Raw genomic sequence first — 23,310 nt, 5'->3', positions numbered from 1 at the left:
TACTTTGTCCCTATTTTAGAAAAACATCAATAACACTGTTTCAATTTTGTTGAATTACATGACTAAAATTTCTCATTGGAATATAAAATTCTTTGAGACAAATCATGGGTTGTGCCTCTCGTCAACTCCAATTTTTAGTAGTAATTTTTTTGTCCTTTAGAAGCCTTTCAATAAATATTTGTTAGCTAAGAATGTTTCTGAGAGCTTTTACACATTTACTAGCCTCATCAGAATGCTTCTGCAGTATATTGAATCTTAACCTAGAATCTTAGACTGAGGAAACATAGGAAACTTTGGAAAGTCCATGAGCCAATGTTTGGAAAATAAAGCCTGCATCTGATAATCTCTCTTCATGTCTCTGGGAAAGGAATCCATGACTGAAATATTTTGAGGAATCAGCCTGTATTTTCAAAGGCCTTCTTATGTGGAAATTCCTTTCAAGAAATTAACTGTTGAGGATAGTTTTTTCTCCATGACAAACGTAAATGTAGGATTATCATTGGGATCTACTGTGATTGTACAAATGGGTCTATATTCTCCAATAAGAGTTCTTTGGGAATCATATACTAGTATTATATGAAAGAAAAAATTAAATTTAATTATACAAAACAGATATAGTCTGTTCTGTTCCAGTGCATATTTCTCTAATTAGTTCATCTGCAAATGGAAAATAATTATTTAACATAATGTGGAAGTCTCAATGAAGTGTGCGTATTACCTTGTTGCATCACCAAAAAAACAATTTAAGCAAGGGGAAACAATACAGAGTAGAATTCTCATTTACCCCATGATCTTCCTTTTGGTTTGGCCTGACTTCATGCTCTGCCTTGGAAGAGCTTATTCTCAGTTTTCTCTGATACTTTCAGGGTGGAATCAAATACAAAACAAAGAGCTGGAGTGCTTCATCTCTGGTGTCCCTCCAATTCACACAGATTTTTTAACTACATCTTCACTTACAACTTCTGAATGTGATTGCCTTCTGCCTTTGTTTATGAAACTTAGCTGTTCCATGCTTTTCTTATGTTCCATCAAATGGCCATCACCTATTTCCTCTGAAAAACACAATATTTACTATAGTATTTTTTTAATTTGTTAGAAATTTTAATGTGTTAGATTTTTATTTACATAGTTTTTCGTGTGTGTATGTGTATTCTGTTTAATAAGTGTGATTGGCTCCATTCCTATTTTTATTCACAGGTATTTTTTTACTGAAAAATATTTTTCACAAATACATATATAGTGTTCAAGTAGGAATGTCTCTCTTTAAATAATGTTAATATGTTTGATTTAAAAGCTGTGGAACAATTTTACAAAGAAAATAGTTTCAAAGTTTTACAGAGAGATATCATATATACACATTAATCCCTAACTTGATAATTTATTCAGAATAACAATTGATGGCTCCCCAAGTTTACTAAAGGTACATAAACTCACTTAATAGACCAACAAATGCACTTGCCTGCTACTATTCCATATCTTAACTGTATGGCCGTGACACAAGGGAGTTTAAGAATAATAGAGTAAAAGTCACAGGGAATTTGTTTCAATAGTTATAGAGCATTTACCCATCCTGTTTTACGTATCAAGGAAGGAAATTTTAATTTTACATGATTTGGGGCTTCCCTGGTGGCGCAGTGGTTGAGAGTCTGCCTGCTGGTGCGGGGGACGCAGGTTCGAGCCCTGGTCTGGGAGGATTCCACGTGCCGCGGAGCGACTGGGCCTGTGGGCCACAGCTGCTGGGCCTGTGCGTCTGGAGCCTGTGCTCCGCAGCAGGGGGGTCGTGATAGTGGGGGGGCCCGCTCACCGTGGTGGAGGGTGGCCCCCGATTGCCACGGCTGGAGGGAGCCCTCGCGCAGGGGCGAGGACCCAACACAGACAAAATAAATAAATTAATTAATAATTTAAAAAAAACTAATTTTACATGATTTATGCTTGATTAGAGATTTTATTTTATGACAATTTCAGGTCATGGATAGAGATTTTAAAAAGATATATGAAAGGTGTATAAGAGCATGGCCACCAAATCAATAGACCTTTAAAAACCAATTAGTTTTTCAAATATATACCAGATAGATGAGGTAAACATTCATGTGAAAGTCATAAGTAATAAAAGTAAAAAGAGAAAGTGATTGCTTTTCAACAAACCTGTAAAAAGAATAAAGCAAAACAGTCTCAAAGAAAATCCTGCAGCTTACAAAATGATTTGTCATTGCAACGATTAATTTCTAGTTTATAACGGGTTTTATTTTCACGCTTTTGCAGTAATACATTCGATTCATGCTCAATTTATACCAGTTATTCACAGAATCCTTTATAAAGCCAAGTTATATTTAATCTTATCTTTTGAGCTAATATCAGCATGATATTCTGTGAAACTGGAAGATACTAATGCAATGGGCCAATAAAATATGGGCAAGAGCTGTTTTAGATCTCTAATGGAAGAAAAGATTATTTCTTTAACAACACACATAGATTTTGATATGTTCAGCTAGTATATACAATATCTGAGTTGATTTGAATTAATTCTCAAATGTTAGGGAGACATTAGGCTTTGCAAGCAAGCCTCATCCTTCTTTTTAGTGTATTTCATCACATGCCAGTTTTAAAGGGGAAAAAAATAAAAACTATATAATGGAACAAAATTGGACTTTGTGAGTGGATTGTAATAATTATAGTAGGAAAATGATTTTTTCTGGTATATTATGAGTGTCTTGATTAATTAACAAAAGAGTATCTATACCTCTTGAAAATCCAGGGCTAAAAGACACAAAGATTGAATTCTCTGTTAGCCCTTTCTTGGTGTTCTTCAGCTAATAAGGATTCTATGTTTATAGATCTCTAGTAATTATCTATAACATATTTTTTAAACAATGTTGGAATTATTGTTACTTTTTCTCAAGTTAACAATGCTAGTTTTTTTGTTTCCATATTCCTAAAACTTTCAAACTAAGTGGTACAAAATGACAAGTATTTGTAGGGTGAAAAATTGAGGAAAAAGTGAAAAAACTGATTATATAAAGTTTAGAGATAAAAATATATAATTTTTAAATGTCAAGATTGAGAATTACATTTGGAAAATATTTACTTTTTCCCAATGAGTTTTGGCAAATATAGACCGCATATGTAATTCATGGGTATTAGTTTGGTAAGTGTTCAATATGGATAAGTGATGAAGCAACTGGACTTTCTTAGGCACAAAACAAAACAAAACCAGAAACAAACAAACAGGAAAACAATCCTATAATTCACACTATATATATATGAAGGTCAATTGAAAATGGATCATGGATTTAAATGTAAAATGTAAAGCTGTAAAACATTTAGAAGAAAACCTAGGACCATATACACGTTTATTCAAAACAATTCATTGAGTTAAATATAAAATTATAAAACTTTTAGAACAAAATCTTAGGAAAAAACTTAGACATGACAACAAATGCATATCCCAGAGAAATGAAAAATTAAATTCACACAAAAAGTCTTGCACATCAATGAAACCGGCACCTTAAGAAACAGTATTTCACCTCTACAGGATCCTTATTTGTAACTCTGTTCTCCCACAGTGAGAAATTTAGTTATTATCATTATTTGATTATTATACATTTATTTATTTCATCCATTCCACTCTGTGTAAACAATGTTGCATCCCTTCTTTTGCCCTCCTTCTGTTCTTGGGTTCTGAATATCTATGCTTAGGCTCTGAAAATCCATACTGTGTTATCCCTATTAAATCTATTCCCTGCCCCTCATGAACACCCTCTATGTTCCCCCATCATCCCCACTTAGGCCCAACATCTCTCACAGATACAGATGCCTCCATTTTCTTTTTACATAACTTCTAATTTTTCTGAAAGTAAAATAAATCTTTAAAACTATGAATGTAAATACAAGTAGAAGTACACTCTGAGCCTCTACCTCGAGCCTCAGAACACATGTAAAACATAGTGCATACAATCCACAGCTTCTTTCTTTCAAATTAGGCTGGTTTCCTTCTATTAAGAAGAGAATAAAACACCATCAAGACTGCAGCCCATGCAGAGCACTGCTACTCTCCTATATTCTCTAGGTGAACTCTAATCACCTATCTTAGCTACTGCTTTAGAAAATCATACTGCCAGTTACCACTACCATAATGTTCATACTCATGCTTTCTTTCTTATAGTTATTTGTGCTTTCTTTTTTTCCTAACCAAGCATCCCCCTATCTCTTCTCTCCAAATTTATTTCACTGTACATTTTGGACTCTTTGTCCCTTGGTAAAAAAACAAACTCTCATTCTTAATTTTCCCCTCTACATTCTCTTCATTTTACTGTGATAATGACAAGTAGGCTTTTCCTCTCCTGCATACTCTTTTTGACTCAAATTTGAAAGTTGGAGTTTCAGATGTGCTTCATGACTTTATGTCTCTCCTCATCCATTTTTTGTAAAGTAGTCTTACTTCTTTAAGGCACATGCCACCAGCTCCAGCACCTTTCTTTACCTTCTCATTATTGTCAAATAAATTTCCTTCATGTATTGCAGGATTTGGAAACTATATTTTGTCTCTCTCTCTACTTAAATACTTGTCCACATTTTGCAGACTTCAAATTTCATATCGAACCAATACATTGGTTTCAATACATGTTTCATTTCCAACAATACACAGATACTTAGTAACTGGTCAGTATCATATGTATCAAATGCCACCAGATATCCTTTCTCATAGCTACACCTGTACTTCTTTTAATAACATGAGTCTCTATATCATTTCTGTACAATATTTTGTTGTCTTTGCATCCTATCTTTCTTCTTCTGTTACCCCCACCATACATCATATTTGGCCTATTGAGAATTTCACTTCTTAATTGGATATCTTAATTTATTCTTTTTAAAATTTATCTACTCCACCTTTACTTGTCTTCAAGCTTATACCTTAGTTTCCCTCACACTTCTATTTATTTACTCCACTCTTTTTTTTTTTCAGCTTTCCAGCTAGGCTACATGGTATATCACTCAAGCCCCTTCATCAAAAATTTCACCCATTTTCCTCATTGTACATGTTTTTAACTCATCTGGAAAAATTCCAGTCCTGGGAAATTCCAACTGTGAATTTTCTCTGACAGTCTGCGGCCGCTTTATACTGCCACAGTAAATCATACAACCTTAAAGACTGTTGCCACCATAAAATTTAAAGTGTTCAACTTCATGTTTGCCCCCAATATTGTAGAGCAACCTTCCATTTCCTTTATCAGCTTTCTCATTTTTTCACAACACTACTTAAAAAGTTTTCAAACACTTTATACTTCTGACCCTGCAACCACTTTTCTAACACAGCAGATAAACTCACTTTCAACTTACTGAGAAAATAGGCACAAAATTTCAGCCAATAGACCTACAAATTTACTTGTACTGGCACTAGTAAATCTACTTTCTGTCACTGTTCTTTCATTCATGTGCTGCATGACATCCGTATCCTAACAATTTAGGGAATTATAATTTTAATTGTACCATTTCCTTCATTTGTTTTAAATTACTATGTCTTACCAGGTAAGCATGATCACAAACTCAAATTGCTTTCCATTATAAGTAAATGTAATTCATGCTTCTGGATTAAATTCCAGATTGGAAAAAAAAATGGTATAAAAGTCATTATCGAGACATTTAGGGAAGTTGGCATATCTCCTATATATCTGTTAATACTATTTTACTAGCACTAACTTTCCTGATTTTGTTTTGTCATCTTTGTTCATTTGTTTTTAGTTTGCAACACTTCTAGAAAGTGTTGATTTTGATAAAGGGTTTGTTGATGTTCTGTCATCTTCTCCACATGGATGAAGAAGCGTTACTGGGTAATTAGTTAGACCTGGAGCTAGCAGCCAAAACTCAGAAATTTGGTCCCTAATTCTGACTGTCTGAGAATAAGAAAGAGCTACTAAGTGTTCCTGAGTCTTGATTCCCTATGAGAAATTCTTCATTATCAAAGATGTCAGCTCTTTTCTCTTTCCTCATCCATTTTTTTTAAATTCTCTTTTTGTTTCATGTCATCATCTTCATCTATATTTAATTAAGTTGATACTAATGTTGGATGTACTTCAGGGTTAATATTAGCTTAATCATTTGAAAATTCTGTATGTTTGTATAAATTTTTACTGTAATTTTAAAGCCAAAGAATCTATTTTTTACTGTACATTTAAAGTTGAAGAATCTGAGGAATCTACAACTTGATGAGATTAATTGATTTGCTTAAGATTAAATATTTAGAAATCTGGGCCACATGAATTTGATAATTGCAGTGTAGTTATTTAGGAGAATGTCATTTTTTTTAGGCAAAATACACTGAAATATTTATGGGTGAAGAGATGATAATGATTGGTAAATCTGGATGAAGGATATAGAGATATTCTGAATATTTTTATCATTCCTGTATACATTTCATATTATTTAAAAATGAAAACTAGAAAATTAGTTGCTCTTGACCCCAACTCTCTCCCTCTTCTTCATCATGGTCAGACTTAATAAAATGTTTGTCTATATTTGATACTTTACCATTTACTTACTTCTCATTGTACTTACTTCTCATTGTAATTGTAATATAGTTTGCAACCCCAGGAGTCCATTGAAACTTAGCAATCATTTCCTTGTTGATGTAGATTGTTTCGATTTTTATCCAATCTGCAGGTTGATTATGAGAGCAGGTCGAACAAGAAGAGGTAAAATTGCAATTTTACAACTTTAGCCAAGGAAAGCATAGTTATTTAATTCTTTACATGGTACAATATAGTTGAAATCTGCATTGGTTAAGATTCTCCAGAGAAACAGAACCAATAGGACAGAATCTATGGGGCAGGGTACCTGGCTGGTGACCAATGAAAGAGTTGATGTTACAGTCCCAAGTCCAAGGCAGTCTGCAGGTAGAATTCCTATTTTTCAGGGACCAGTCTTTTTCTCTTAAGACCTTCAAGTTAAGGATGAGGATGAGGCCCATCCACATTATGAGGGTCATTTGCTTAATTTAGGGTTTACTGATTGAAATGTTAATCACATTAAAATATACCTTCACAGCAACGTTTAGACTGGTGCTTGACTAAACATTTGGGCACTAGCCAAGTTGACACACAAAATTAAACATCATGGCTGTTAACGTCTGTATATTTTGTATAAAAATTATTTTATTTTAAGGTAGATTTGCAGGGATGAGAGTTAGTTCAATAAGTATTTGTACCATCATCCTATAAAGACTCCTGGCATTTCTTTTCTGAATCCTGTTGTTTACAGTGTTGGATAAGCAGGCTGATATTTCTTTATCAGACTAAATTTGTGAGGATTATCATATTCCCATGATTACCAATACATATAATTTTACATCAAAGTTCAGTAAATGGGGAATTAGCAACTTTTCATTTGTCTTGTAGGGAAAAATTATATGTACTATGCAGTTTCAAGTAATATTTAAAATAATTCAAGTAGAATACCTTTTTCTTCTGTTTGATTCCCATTCATGAAATAAAAAATATCTCACTTTTCTGACTTAAATATTTTGTCCCTATCTCTGTCAGTTTGGGCTGATATCATAGGGTACCATAAACTGGGTGTCTTATAAACAACAGCATTTTTTTCTCATGATTCTGGAAGCTTGGAAGTCCATATTCAAGGCACCTGCATGGTTGGTTTCTGCTGAGATTTGTCTTTCAAGTTGAAGACTGCTGTCTTCTCCTTATATCCTAATGTGGCTGAAAAAGGACTAGAAAGCTCTCTGGGATCTCTTTTATGAGGGCTCTAATCCCATTCATGAGGGCTCCATTCTCATGACATTATTACCTCCCAAAGGTCCCACCTCCTAAATACCTTCACATTAAGGGTTAGGATTTCAACATATAAGTTTTGGGGGAACACAAACATTCAGTCCATAGCAGACCCTATTGAAGTATTAATAGGTTACCTGAGATGTATGTATAAATTTTAAATGCATTCAAGTTATCATTGCATCTTTTTCGTGCATTTAAGTATATCAGATAACATTTTTATAGGCAGAAAAGCAAGAATCTTCAACCAGAACATTCTAACAATATGTAAACAATGAACTTAGTTGGAAGAAATTGAACAACTTAACTAGGTTAAGATTATTTTTGAACTTAGCAGTAAAAAATGGAAAATATATGTATAGTAGTAAGGGCTTTAAGATGTACAAAAACATTGTGCTTTCTCTTTTTAATTAACATTTTATTACTATAATTGAAGTATTTAATTTCAGATGCTGATGCTATATGAGAGGTTAGTTGACTCAGACTCTGCACTTTATGAAATGTTACATAAAGATGGGTGCAAAACTTGTAGTCTCAATAGCTATTTTTATGCTAAAATATATTTGCTCTATGTTGCCATTCTTTGGAATGCTTGTGCTCAGTATTTATAGTTTAAATAACTTGAATGTTTTAGTACTGAGTAAAAAAGTGCTGGTTCTTTAGTACGTTTGAAATATAAAATAAATTTAGTGATTCTGTTTACATAACCATAATCTAATACTTCTAATTATTATTTACTTTTTAAAAAATTAACCCTTTTTGTCTAGCTTTATTTGTTGTTTTTGAATAATTCATGTAGATGAATAGTTCTAGTATAACATAAGACTATCTGTGAATTTGGATGACTAGTATTCACCAATGCAAAAAATATTATTCTAGGCATTTATTGTGTGATATGGTTATAGTAAAGCTTGTTGCTGTTACTCTAGACAGCTAAAACTGATGAGATACTCCAAGCTGTTAGTCAAATCAATAAAAGCATCACAGAAACACTTCAATTGGGTTGCTCAGTTAGGTATTTAATTTGCATGTAAATAGTTAGTGTTAGTTAATTAAATGTCAATACATACTTCAAGATGAATTATTGATATTTCTCTGTAGTTAACTGAGAAACATGTTGCAAGAATTTTGAAAGAGTTTTGTTTAGACATTAAGTCAACTGGATCTATTCAACACAAATGACTATTTATTTATTTTTGATTTAGCTGACAGTGAATCAAAACTCACACCTTCTATTTAACTTTAATCAAGTATTCAACTGCAATTTAATATTATCATTGTGCAAACTAATGGTATATAATATAGTATTTAAATTAGTAGTTATATTAACATTTTTATTGCCTAATATAGTACATTATTCATTGATGATTTTCAAGTATTAATTATATATCCCAAAGAATAGGATTACTGTTTCCCTAATGGCATTTTTCAGCTAGCAAACATTATTTTAAAAACAAATGCTAACAGTTTCCATTTTATGAATAGTTAAGATGTTCATTGTCTACTTGAGTGGTTTAGACAGAAATCCTCAGACTACAAGTCAATGTTACAGAATTTAAATGTTGAAAACCAACTCATCTCTAACATTTTTCTATTTTCTGAATGTAATTACCCTGTGTGCATTGGTCTTAAAACCTTTAATTGTAATAATATTAGAAAATTAATTCATAATTAAAATTTGAGATTTTGCTAAGAAGTTTAAAATGTGAAGTTCACTGGTCTAGTATAATTGTAAACCACTTCTTATTATGAATCTTCATAGTACTTATTTCTGCTTCTGTTAGAGAAGTCTCATTTTTTTTCCTTTGGACCTTGGTTAATTGGTGATCAATCAATGTCTGTAGTTTGAAAGAATGAGTGAAATCTCCTTTCTCTTTTCCAAACTTACATACTTCTGAGTATTTCTTTGGGGACAAAGCTTTCAGATACCTAATTTTTGCCTCATACTATCATTAATTAAGTCATTCAACAAATATTCGTTGAACACCAATTATGGCAAAGGTTAAGATTAGGGTTTTGGCATCTATTGAAAACTGGAAATTGAAATTTGTAAATGCCAGTATTTGTAAATATTGGACAAAACAATCAAATCAAATCAAATCAATGTTAAAACCCTGTCCAGTGGACAAAAAGATTTTAAAAAATTAAAAATTCTTACCCTCTCTATTGCATTTCTCTGTCCCTGCTTTATGTATGTATGTAGATAGGTATATATGTCTGTCTCTATGTATTCATTTTTTAATGGAGACATTTCATTAATTCAAGAGTGTTTGTATCCTCAGAAATACAGATTCCAAAATTTTGTTACTTTCATTTTGCAACAACAATAGAAGCCTCACTTGTTCTAAGCATGGAGGTAGCAAAGGCAGTTGCTAGTAAAAATTTTATATTCCAAACTTCCTTGAGATATTTTGATCCTTAACATTTATTCAATATTTATTGGTGGTATCAAGTATATGTAACTTTTTATTAAGTATACTACAAGTAATAGAAAATGATAAAAAGTAATGCCCAGTATCCTATGGGATTTTTGAGATTTGTGTATATGGATTTGTGTGTGTGAGTATATGTAAGAGTGTGAACAAATATGTGAAAATATTTGTGTTTGAGTTTGTGTGTATAAGAGTTTATGTGTGTTTGTACGTGTGTGTATAAGGGAGATGTTCATAATGAATGACTCTGGACTAGTCACCTACCCTTTTTAGTGGAGTGAGCCATCTGTTACATGCAAATTAATCTTTGTATGGAGAACAGTATTATACCACTGTTGGAATTAATTTAATAAGTAATTATGAACAGAAGAACTTGTACTTCTCTTTAAGCTTAAAGGGGTAAAAAAGAAGTCAGAATTTAATAAAGGGTTAGTTTTTTGCAGAGATGTTTAAAGCACTCTGCTTTTGTTTTCTTTTTGTCTGGTTGTGGTTTTTTTTTTGGTTTTGGGGTGGGTTGTTTCATAGCGGGTTGTTTTCCATTCTCTCACGAATATAATGGGATTGTTTCCCTGAACACTTTCTGGCTGTTCTTCCTTACCTGCAGCCTCATCAACTGGTAAAGAAAAATAAAATTTGTTTTAAGTCTACAGCAGCTGGGTTGTTGGTAAATTGTTGATGATGGTTTAAGGAAAGAAAACTGAGTATAGCACCATGGAACAATACACTCAGATCTTTCTACAGGCAATGGATGAATAATGTGGATATGAAAACCATGCTTAAAATAATTACAAAAAATATGATTTTCTTAGAAACCAAAGTTTCTGAAGATCTGGGTGCTTTTGCACACTTATGTGGGAATATCTATTTTCATAAATTTTCCTAGAATACTTGAGGCAACCTTTTTGAAATCCCCTTTCACTATGCCCAGTCACTCCTATTCAGAAAATATTTTAACTTCTCAGAAGAAATTCAGGAAGACAGATAATCCTGGAATATACTCTTTAATACCACAGAAGGTCAAGGGAAGAGAAGTTAACAAAAGTCAACTGACTGTGAAATCATAGAAAATATAGTTCTATTTTATAACTGCTGAATTTCTGAAACTGCATTAAAAGAAGAATCTATCATTTGAAAAGATATGTCAGTAGAGTCATAGCCAAACTTTATTCCTGTGAATTATTTTCCTTTCCTAGTGTTTTCTTCTAGATAACAGAACTGAAAGCAAATATTTGCAGAATGTTCAAAGAGTGAGTAAATTTAGTGCAAAAATTAAGTAAAACCAGTTGTTTAGAATGTAGCAACCAAAGCAATTAATTTACCTAATTTAAAATTTCTCAAGAAGTCTGGGTGTAACAACAGCAACATGATGAAGTGAAAATCTACCTTTGTCTCTCCCCTTCAACTGACAATCAGTAAAACATACACAGTGCAAAGCAGGTGCCTCTATCTAATACAACAGGTTGCTGGAGAATTCCATGTCTGTACATCTAAAGGTAGGTGAACTGGATAACACAGAGGAGGCAGAACTGAGAAAACAGCAGGTGTGGTGCCTGCATTTCAGCTCCCCAGCTGTAGCACTTGAGCCCATAGCTTCAGAAAATCCAGTAGTAGCAGTGGAGGAGGTGTGCATAACTCCAGCCTCCTGGCCACAGCAGAACCTGCAGCCCAGGTAACTGAGTAGTAGTGGCAGTGGGACCTGAGACTCCATTCTTCCAGATGCTGAGGCATCCATGACTCTAAGCCCCAGAACTCCCCCCATCCTCAGTGACAGAGCCCACCAACTGTACAACACTGGACATGGTAGAGGCACCCATACAACCCTGGGTCCACTCCTCTCTCCCCCACCTCCCCTCAAGAGGCAGCAGAGCCTATGACAGGGGCTCCCAGACTCAAGGGAAGAGCCCACCATCCTAGTCACCAGGCAGCGATGTCAGCAACATTGGCAGAAGCAAGGCACCAATGTCTCTGGAGGCACAAGAAGCTATAATAAGGGCACAATGCCACATCTCTAAAGGGAGGTAGAGACTAGAAAATGCAGACTTGCAAATATAACCAGGGGCTGCTCAGGGAAGAGGAAGCAAATACTTGTGCTATATCACCACCTCCTAGAAAACAGAAGTCTCTAATTTCTAACATGTTGAATATTAGAGTAAAACAGAAAGGTGTTTGCTTCTTCAAATGTACTGGAAGAGGAAAAACTCATCAAGACCACGAAGAATACTGCACCACAAAATGAAAATGATAGCTCTCCAGAAACCAAACTTAAATTCATGAAATATTGTAATCTACCTGATAGACTATTCAAAATAGCTGTCAGGAAGAAACTCAGTAAGCTACAAGAAAGATCAAAGGCAGTTAAATGAGCTCAAGAATAAAATTAATGAACATAAGGAATACTTTATCAAAGAGATTGAAACTCTAAAAAAGAACCTAACAGAAATTCTGTAGCTGAAGAACTCAATAAACAATATGAAGGATGCATTAGAAAGCATTGGAAATAGAGCAGACCATATAGAAAAGAAAATTAGTGAGTTTAAAGATAGATATCTAGAAATAATAGAAGTAGAAGTGGAAGGAAAAATAAGATATAAAAAATGAGGAAATTCTATAAGAGTTACCAGATGCTTTTAGGAAGGCAACCTTAGGGTAATTGGTATCCCAAAAGGAGAAGGGACAGAGAAGGGAGCAGAGAGTTAAAGAAATAATAGCTGAGAACTTCCCAAATCTGGGCAAGGAACTTGATATGTAAGTCCATGAAACTGCGACAACACTTAATTACCTCAATGAAAAAAAGACATTCTCCAAGACACAGAATAGTAAAATGGACAAAAGTCAATATCAGGGAAAGAATTCTAAAGGCAACCAGGGAAAACAGGATGGTAACCAACAAAAGTATCCCCATTAGGCTATCAGCAGATTTCTCAGCATAAACTCTACATACCAGGAGGGAGTGGAATGATATTCTCAAAATACTGAAAGATAAAAACTGTCATCCAAGTATACTCTATCAAACAAAGTTATCACTCTGATATCAAGGAAAAATAAAGATCTTCCCAAGAAAAATGAGGGAGTTCATCAACAGTACACTTGACTTACAAGAAATTTTGAGAGAGGCTCTTCTATCAGAAACAAAAGGGCAAAAATACACAAAACTATGAGTAAGGTAATAAATAGAAGCAGAAAATTGCAACTCTTTATCACAATAGGTTTTTAAACAATTCACTGAAGCATAAAGATTAAAGGGACAGCAAAGTAGAAATAATAACTATAGCTACTTCAATTTGGTAACAAACTCACAATATAAAAAATGACAATTTGAGACATAAAACATAAAAACATAAAAGGGGAAGAGGAAAAGGATGAAACCTGTAGAGGTAAATGAAGATAAGGTGCTATCAGCAGAATAAAGACTATTTTATCTATGTGATGTTTTATACAAACACCATGGTAACCACAAAACATAAATCTACGGTAGAGATACAAAACATAAATAAAAGATAAAACTGATGAAATCATTACAGAAGACCACCGAACCAACAGATAGAAACACAAGGAAAAAAATAATATAGAGAGCAACCAGAAAACAAAAGATAAAATATCAGTACTAAGTCATCATGTATCAGTAATCACCCTAAATGTAAATAGATTTAATTCTAATTCATCTATCAGAAAAATGGCTGGGTGGATTAAAAAATATAACTAACTAGATGCCACTTCCAGGAAACCCACCTCAGTTCCAAAGATGAACAGAGGCTAAAAGTGAAGAGATGGAAGACGATTCTCCAAGCAAATGACAGCCAAAAGAAAGCAAATGTAGATTTACTCATAGAAGACAAAATATACTTCAAGACAAAAAAGGTAATAAGAGTCAAAAATTGACAGCATATAAAGAGAATGTTATATCAACAAGAAGAAATAACAGTTATTAATACATATGCCCCTAACATAGGAGCACCAAAATACATGAAACAATTATGAACAGAGCTAAAGGGATAAATTGACAGCAACACAACAATAGTATAGGGGACTTTAATGCCCCACTTACAACAATGGATATATCATGCACAAAGAATGTCAACAAGGAAACAATGGCCTTAAATGAAACATTAGACCAGATAGATTTGATAGATTTTGACAGAACATTTCATCCAAATGCAGATGAATACACAGTCTTTTCAAGAGCATATGGAACTTTCTAAAGAATAGACCATATGTTGAGACACAAAATAAGTTTCAATAAATTTAAGAAGATTGAAATCATATCAAGCATTTTTTCTCTGACTACAATAGTATGAAATGAGAAATCAACTACTAGAAGAAATCTGGAAAAATCACAGATATGTGGAGACTGAACAACATGCTACAAACAGCTATTGGATCAGAAAAGAATTCAAAAGAAAAATTGAAAAATTACCTGAAGACAATTGAAAATGGAAATATGACATAATGAAATCTATGGGATGCAGCAAAAGTGGTGCTAGGAGGGAAGTTTATAGCAATACAGGCCTACAGCAAGAAACAAGAAAAGTTGCAAATAAACAAGCTAACCTTACACCTAAAGGAACTAGAAAAAGAAGAACAAATAAACACAAAGCCAGTAGAAGAAAGGAAATGATAAATACCAGAATGGAAATTGATAAAATAGAGACTAAAAAGACAATGGAAAAGATCAATGAAAATAAGAGTTGATTCTTTGAAAAGATAAACAAAGTTGACAAACCTTTAGATAGATTCACTAAGAAAAAAAAGGAAAGGGCTCTAATAAATAAAATCAGCAATGAAAGAGGAAAAATGACAATGAATACCACAGAAATAAAAGTGAATAGAAGAGAATATTACGAATAGCTATATGTCAACAAATTCTTAGAATCATACAACCTTTCAAGACTGAATCATGAAGGAATATAAAATCTGAAAACTGATCACTAGTACAGAGATTGAAACAGTAATCAAAACCCCCCAATAAACAAAAGTCCAGGACCAAATAATTTCACAGGTGAATTCTTCCAAATATTTAAAGAAGATTTAATACCCATCCTTCTCAAACTGTTCCAAAAAATTGAAGAGGAAGGAACACATCCTGACTCATTTTGTAAAGTCAACATCACCTTGATACCAAAACAAGACAAAAACAACATACAAAAAAGAAAATTACAGCCCAATATCTCTGATGCAAAAAACCTCCACAAAATATTAGCAAACCAAATATAACAATACATTAAAAGGATGATACTCTATGATCAAGTGGGATTTATTCCAGGGATGAAAGGATGGTTCAGTATCCACAAGTCAGTCAGTGTGATACACCACCTTAGCAAAATGAAGGATAAAAACCATACAATCATCTTAATAGGTGCAGAAAAAGCACTTGATGAGATTCAATACTAACACCCATTTATAATAAAAACTCTCAGTAAATTGCATATAGAAGGAATGTATCTCAGTGGAGTAAAGGTTATGTGACTAACCCACAGCTAACATCATGCTCAGTAATGAAAAACTGAAAGCTATCCCTCTAAAATCAGGAAGAAGATAAGGATGTGTATTCTCACTACTCTCATTCAACATAATATTGGAAGTCCTATCCAGAGCAATTAGGCAAGAAAAAGAAATAAAAGGCATACAAATTGGACAAAAAGAAGTAAAACTGTTACTATTTACAGATGACATGATACTGCATATAGAAAACACTGAAGACTCCACCAAAAACCATTAGAACTGATAAATGTATACAGAAAAGTTGCAGGATACAAAATCAATATAGAAAAAAAGGTTTCATTTCTTTACATTAACAATGAGCTAGCAGAAAGAGAAATTAAAAAAACAATCCCAGTTACAATGTCAACAAAAAGAATAAAATACTTAGGAATAAATTTAATCAAGGAGGTGAAAGACCAGTACACTAAAAATTATAATTCCTTTTAGGAAATTGAAGAATATATAATTAAATGGAAAGATATCCCATTCTCATGGATTAGAAGATTTAACTATGTCAAAATGACCAATTATCTAAAACAATCTACTGATTCAATGCAATTCTAAGGACATATTTTTGCAGAACTGTAACAAAATTCTAAAATGTATATGGAACCATGAAAGCCCCCAAAGAAATTGTTAAAGCAATCCTAAGAAGAAGAAAAAACAAAGCTGGAGGTATCACACTCCTTCATTTCAAACTATATTACAAAGCCATGGTAATCAAAGCAGCATGCCATTGGCAGGAATACAGATACGTTGATCAATGGAACAGAATAGAATACCCATAAATAAACCCACATGTGTATGGACAATTAATATATGACAAAGGATCAAAGGCCATACAGTGAGGAAAGGGTAATTTCTTCCAGATATGAAGTTTGGAAAACCAGACAGCAATGTACAAAAAAATTAAGCTCAACAACTATTTCATGCTATGTAAAAAAATCAACTCAAAATGGATTAAGGACTTGAATATGAGACCTGAAACCATAAAACTCCTAGAAGAAAACAAGGCAATATGTTTTTGGACATTGGTCTTAGCAATATCTTTCTGGATGTGTCTCTTCAGGCAAGGGAAACTAGAGAACAAATAAACAAATGAGAATACATCAACTAAAAAGCTTTTGCACAGCAAAGGAAACGATCGGCAAAATGAAAAGACAATCTATTGAATGGGAGAAGATATTTGTAAATGATATATTTGATAAGGGGTTAATATTCAAATATATAAATAACTCATACAACTTAACCAAAAAAAAATACAACCTGGTTAAAAAATGTGCAGAGGAGTTGAATAGACATTTCTTCAAAGAAGAAATTAAGATGACCAACAGGCATGTGAAAAGTTGTTCAAAATTAAAAATTTTTAGAAAAATGCAAATCAAAACCACAATGAGATACTACATTATGCCTGTTAGAATGGCTATTATCAAAAAGGCAAGCAACAACAAGTGCTGCGGAAGATGTAGAGAAAAGGGAACACTTAATCACTGTTAGTAGAAAAGTGTATTGGTGCAGCCACTGTGGAGAACAGTTTGGTAATTCCTCAAAAAATTAACAATAGAACTGCCATATGATTTAACTATCCCACTTTTGGGTATTTGTTCAAATACAAAAATGTGAATTAAAAAGATATACACACTCCTATGTTCACTGCAGCATTATTTACAATAGCCAAGGTATGGAAGCATCCTAAGTATCCCTCAACAGATTAATGGATGAAGAAGATGTGGTATATATATACAAAGGAGTATCATTTGGCCATATAAAAGAATAAAATCATTTGTGACAAAATGTATAGACCTAAAGGGTATTATACTAAGTGAAATAAGCCAGACAGAGAAAGACAAATACTGAATGATTTCATTAATATGTAGAATATTAATACAAATACACAAAAAAACAAAATAAGTGAGCAAACCAAACAAAAAGAAACACATAGATACAGAGAACAGAGTACTGGTTACCAGAGGGAAAGGGGAGGGAGAAGGGGGAGATGGGTAGTGAACCAACTCTGTGATGACAGATGGAAAGTAAATTTTTGGTAGTGATCACCCTGTACGGTATATAGAAAGAGAAATATAATTTTATACACATGAAGCATATAATGATATAAACAAATGTTAACTTGATAAAAAATAACTCTAGAATAAATTCAAACTTGACATAACAAAATTTATTATCTGTGCACTGAATGCAGAAAACATCTACATGTGCAGATAGTTTAGTACTTAAAAGAATCTTATTTGTAATTATGTATGAGATTTTTAAATCACAGTAAATAAAAGTATAAAAATATGCTTTTATATACACTTTGTTTCTGTATTTCCCCATAATTTCCCCCTAATTGTAGCACAAATGCTCAGAAATTCATTAATCTGGACTCCTCATAGGGAAGCAAAATTACATTCTAGTAATTAAAAGGGAAGCTTTTTCATTTCCTTTATTTTGGAAGAAGGGAGAGAATGGGATAGATTATCATATACCCTTACCTGGTAACTTTTGGTACTATACTGGTTTTATTTTTTATTTTTTTAATTTTCAGGTGCAATTTATATATGAAAAGATAAAATGCAGTTCCAATTGTTCTATTTGGTGAATTTTGCCAATTCTACACAAACGTGTAACTAATGTGTAACAAATGTGTAACTAAAGTCCCCTAGTGCTTGTTTCCAAACAATTCCCCCTTTATTCCAATCCAGGGAAAATCATTTTCTTATGTCTATTACCACCAGTCTACTATACCTAATCAAAAACTCCATAAGTGGAATCACGTGGTTTGTTGGCTTCTTTCACTCATCTACACATTGCATTTATCTGTAGTTTTTTCTGAGTTGTAGCTCACTGTATGAATGCTTTACGATATGTTTATCCACGTCCCAGTTCACGTATATATGGGTTGTTACCAATTTTTAGCTATTGTAGATAAGGCTGCTATGAATAATTATATACAGGTCTTTTTATAAATACAGGGTTTAGTCTTCTAGAGTAAATACTTAGGAGTCACATTGCTGTCACTGAATAATTATGTTAAATATTGTAAGAAACTTCCAAACTGTTTGCCATAGAGGCTGTGCCAACTAACCTTCCATCAGTAATCAATTTGATACTGAGTGGGAAAATTTCATTAGGAAAAAAAAAAGGTAGAGCAAGACAAGATAAATAATAAATGGCCAGGGATTAAAGATGGGTGACTCTCCTTAGTGAATTGTCCCCTGCAGATTATAAAGGTATGTGTGATGTGTGTGTGGGTGTGTGCATGTGTATGTCTGTATGCTGTCTGCTGATATGGATATCTGAGTTGTTAAGCCATTTAATATATAAACCAATTGTGAAATACTATCTTCTGAAACTGTAAATATATTCAAATGGAGCATTAAATTTATAATATGCAATGGTAATTGATAGTCATTTAGAATGCAGACGATTTAAGATCTTGGAGCTTAGGCTGAATAAAACAAATTAGTGAGCATGATACAATGAAGAAATCCATGATTCAATGTTTTTAATTTACATTATAATAATTTTCTGCAAAACTGTTGGACTATGATAAGAAAATATGTAATTGTTAATATTATTGTGGAAAAAAGGTTTCCCATGAGTCAACATACATATATGACTGGCACTAGAAATTTTAAAGTCCCTTAATTTTTATACAGCAATTGGACAGATATTTAACACTAAGAATTGAAAAAAGTGCTTTTCATCTTTACATTAAAAATAAATTAGTGGGCTTCCCTGGTGGCGCAGTGGTTGAGAATCTGCCTGCCAATGCAGGGGACATGGGTTCGTGCCCCGGTCTGGGAAGATCCCACATGCCGTGAAGCGGCTGGGCCCGTGAGCCATGGCTGCTGAGCCTGCGCATCCGGAGCCTGTGCTCCACAACAGGAGGGGCCACAACAGTGAGAGGCCCGCATACCGCACAAAAATAAATAAATAAGTAAATAAATAAATAAATAAATAAATAAATAAATAAGTGACTCTGAATCTGTACAAGTTTAAGGACTATAAGTATTTTATAAATACATATAATATATATATATATATTTTATATGTATTTATACTTTACTTACATGATTCAAACTTCTCAGATTTATTATATCTATAATATATGGCAGAACTGGTTTTTGAACTCAGGCATGCTGGCTCCAGAATCAAACTTCTTCAAAGAAAGCATTATTGATAGAACTTAAATTGTTACAAAATTTTTCAAAATTAGCAAATGTCAAAATTGTCAAATTGGCAATGACTATTTAAATGCTTTTGCATATTTTTCAAAATATTGAGATATCAACATTGTTGTTGGCAATATTATTGATATAATGTTTCTTAAAATCAATTAGCTATATTTTGTTAAGACTTTAAGTTGTTCATGCCATTTGATGAATAATTTCAACTCCCTATGCAATTTTTGTGTGTGTGTGTGTGTGGTACACGGGCCTCTCACTGTTGTGGTCTCTCCCGTTGTGGAGCACAGGCTCCGGATGCACAGGCTCAGCGGCCATGGCTCACGGGCCTAGCCGCTCCACGGCATGCAGGATCTTCCCGGATCAGGGCACGAACCCGTGTCTCCTGCATCAGCAGGCAGACTCTCAACCACTGCACCACCAGGAAAACCCCCTATGTAATTTTTAATATAGAAATTTTTTAGAATACAGAGACAGCTCCTACTCAGAACTTAGGTTCATTGTAAAGAATAAAAATAGCTATTATTTATTACTCATAATTTTAGCTGTTATAGTCTTCTTATATAATCCTTACAACAGTCATAGGTGGCAGTATCATTATCACCACTTTTATATATGAAAGCAAAAACTTAGAGGTATTATGTAATTTAGTAGAGTCAAAATTTTATTAAATCTTGGAGCCAAATTTCAGACACAGCTCTATCTAACCAGATAAACACTTACTAATAGGGAAAATACTAGCAATTGATTTGGGGGTTTTGTTTTTGTTTTTGTAATAATCATTGCTATACTTCCATTTTCAAAAATATAAGAATATATGGCCCTTTTTAATATATGTTCCAAATATTTTCCTCAGTGAATTTATCTTTACATTATATTTACTTTTTACATAGTCAATTTTACTCTTTTCAGCAAAAATATTGTAAAGAATATGAACTAGGTGATCATAGATAAATGAAAATCATATATATGTATATGATTTATATGTACATATTTATAATTGTATGTGAAAACCAAATATATTATACTTATGTAACATAATTGTATGCATAAACATCAAAAAGGCTAAAAAGGCAGTCAATAAAATTTTCATGATGTTTTGAATCTCTTGTAAATTTGCATCATTTACAAATATAGTATTTGTTTTCTTCCTTTCCAAATTATATATAGTGTGCATAATTTTAAAATCAGAAGAAAAATATTATTCATTTAGAGAATAAAGCACTGATTCTCACAAGTTTATCCCCTTATTTATGCTCTTCCAACATTTGTGTCTCTTAATATATATGCTTAAGTTCAAGCAGAGCAATAAACAGTAAAATCTTTAAGTGAGAAATAGAGATATGCATATTCACTCACAAATTGGATTTTTCCCTTAAAAATGAGCCCGAATTGCATGTTGTTTTTAGCTCTTTTTCTACAAATAAACTGTCAGTTCATTTCTACTCTACTCAAGGAAGAATGATTGAATTCAGAGAGGGTTAGCCTCATGTAATCCATCAAATATTTAATATTAATAGTAGCTCCAAGCAGTACATCAACCTTAGTAATAATAAAATAGAACTAGAAGAAAAACAAATGGATAAGACTTTTTAAAAATTCTCTTTTCATGCTTAGAATGAATTAGCTTTCATGCCTTCAAAAGCGTATATCAACTATAATAGGTGAATAACATTGTAGTTTTACTTTTAGCATGCGGACATTTTTACTATTGAAGAAAGATTTTACAACTATTTCTACAAAGTTTTAATTAGAATATAGTTATTAGGTAGTAATAATTCCTGATAATTATTAAATCAAAATAACTAACTCCTTAAGAAATACAGAAAGACAAAAAGAAATGACTATTTTAAGTACCACAAGTCATTATAAAAACTAGGCATGACTCTAAGGTTCTTAAACACTTCATTTCATCTTGACAGATGATATAGCATTTCAAAGTTAAAATGATAACATGATATTTCAAAATGTTTTGTAACAGCATATGTATAAAGTATACATTAAGCCTCTCTCTGAAAATATGGATTTTATTGTGGTAAAATTTCAGGGGCACCTAATTGATATACCAGGGTTATCTCTAAATTCTAAACTCCTAAATGGGAGTTTCAAAGGCCTGTATTTTCAATACTCAATCCATTTTCTGCCAATTGATTTCTCATCCTTAGCTTTTCCCTGGCATTCTCAATTGAAAATCAGTCTGCTTGGGATACAGTTGAGATGCTAGACTTAAAATGAAAATCAAAAAAAAAGATTCAAGTTGAATTGGAGTCACTGCAAGAATGTTAGTGAATAAAAATCTTTGTTCCTCTGATATTACTATTCTGAATTAGGTTTACATATTCTTCATAACCACTACTTCCATGTTACAAACCTAGCTATTTTAAACCCAAAATCTGTCAGAAAAATGCCTTGAAATGATATTTTATGGATATTTAATTGCTTTGATATTTATAGAAATACTCTGATTTTAATAAACATTTTTAGACTTAGAGGTCATAAATTTATCTAAAATAACTCTGCAGAATTTCAAAACTAATTAGCTACATTTTGATGATAGACCATGAATATTATAAGTGATAACACCTTTCCTGTATACATTTTCAATTATCATAAATTTTGTTACTAGTTAATAAATATGCTGTTGAAATTTAAACTTAATGGTTACAGTTTAATTTGGGACAAGTACTATGAGATTTTCCATTCTTTAGGAGTTACCTAGAGTTTCCCATGGGTAAGGTGGCATGCTATATTGAAGTTGGAGAAGTTAGAATTCATGAAATTGTTCCCCATCCTCTTTTCATTCTCTCTTGCTTCTCATCTTACCACATGAGGAGAAATGCTGATTTATTTAAAGACAATGGACTGAAATGTAATCGCCCTAGAGATACTGAATCAGTCTTAAACCAGCATTATGGACTGGTAGATACTAAATACGTCTCCAACTGAAACATAGTATCTTGAATCAGACATAAACTTCTAGTGTTTATTCAATTTATATATAGAAAATGACTTGTAGTGTGTCAATAACTACCATGGGAGCCTTAGGAAAAATCAATGTGTAAACAAGAATTGACATGGCTTTCTTTCTGTCTCTCTCCAGCTGGTCTTTGGAGCCTCCTATTATCTCCTTCGTAATCTAGAAATTGAGTGATTTAAGATGACATTCTCATTGTCCGTAGTCTACTACTTCACTCTGTTATATATGTTCTCTAAGTGTGTGACATCAATCCCAGAGAGAAAGATTGCTTCTTGTTGAGGTTGAAAAATACCTTAAATTTTAAAGTGAGTTGTAAACAAAAAACCCCAAAATATTTGCATCTAAAACTATTACTACCAACTCAAAGCTGTAATCTCTGTTTGCCATCAATATCATATAGGCACTAAGCATACTGTTTTTATATGGTATGCTTAATGACTCTATTTGTAACAAAT

Source organism: Mesoplodon mirus (genome assembly GCF_964341445.2).
Source record: "Mesoplodon mirus genome assembly, chromosome: 2".
Lineage (NCBI taxonomy): Eukaryota > Metazoa > Chordata > Mammalia > Artiodactyla > Ziphiidae > Mesoplodon > Mesoplodon mirus.
The sequence above is the reverse complement of the archived record's forward strand: the minus strand, read 5'-3'. Positions refer to the sequence as shown.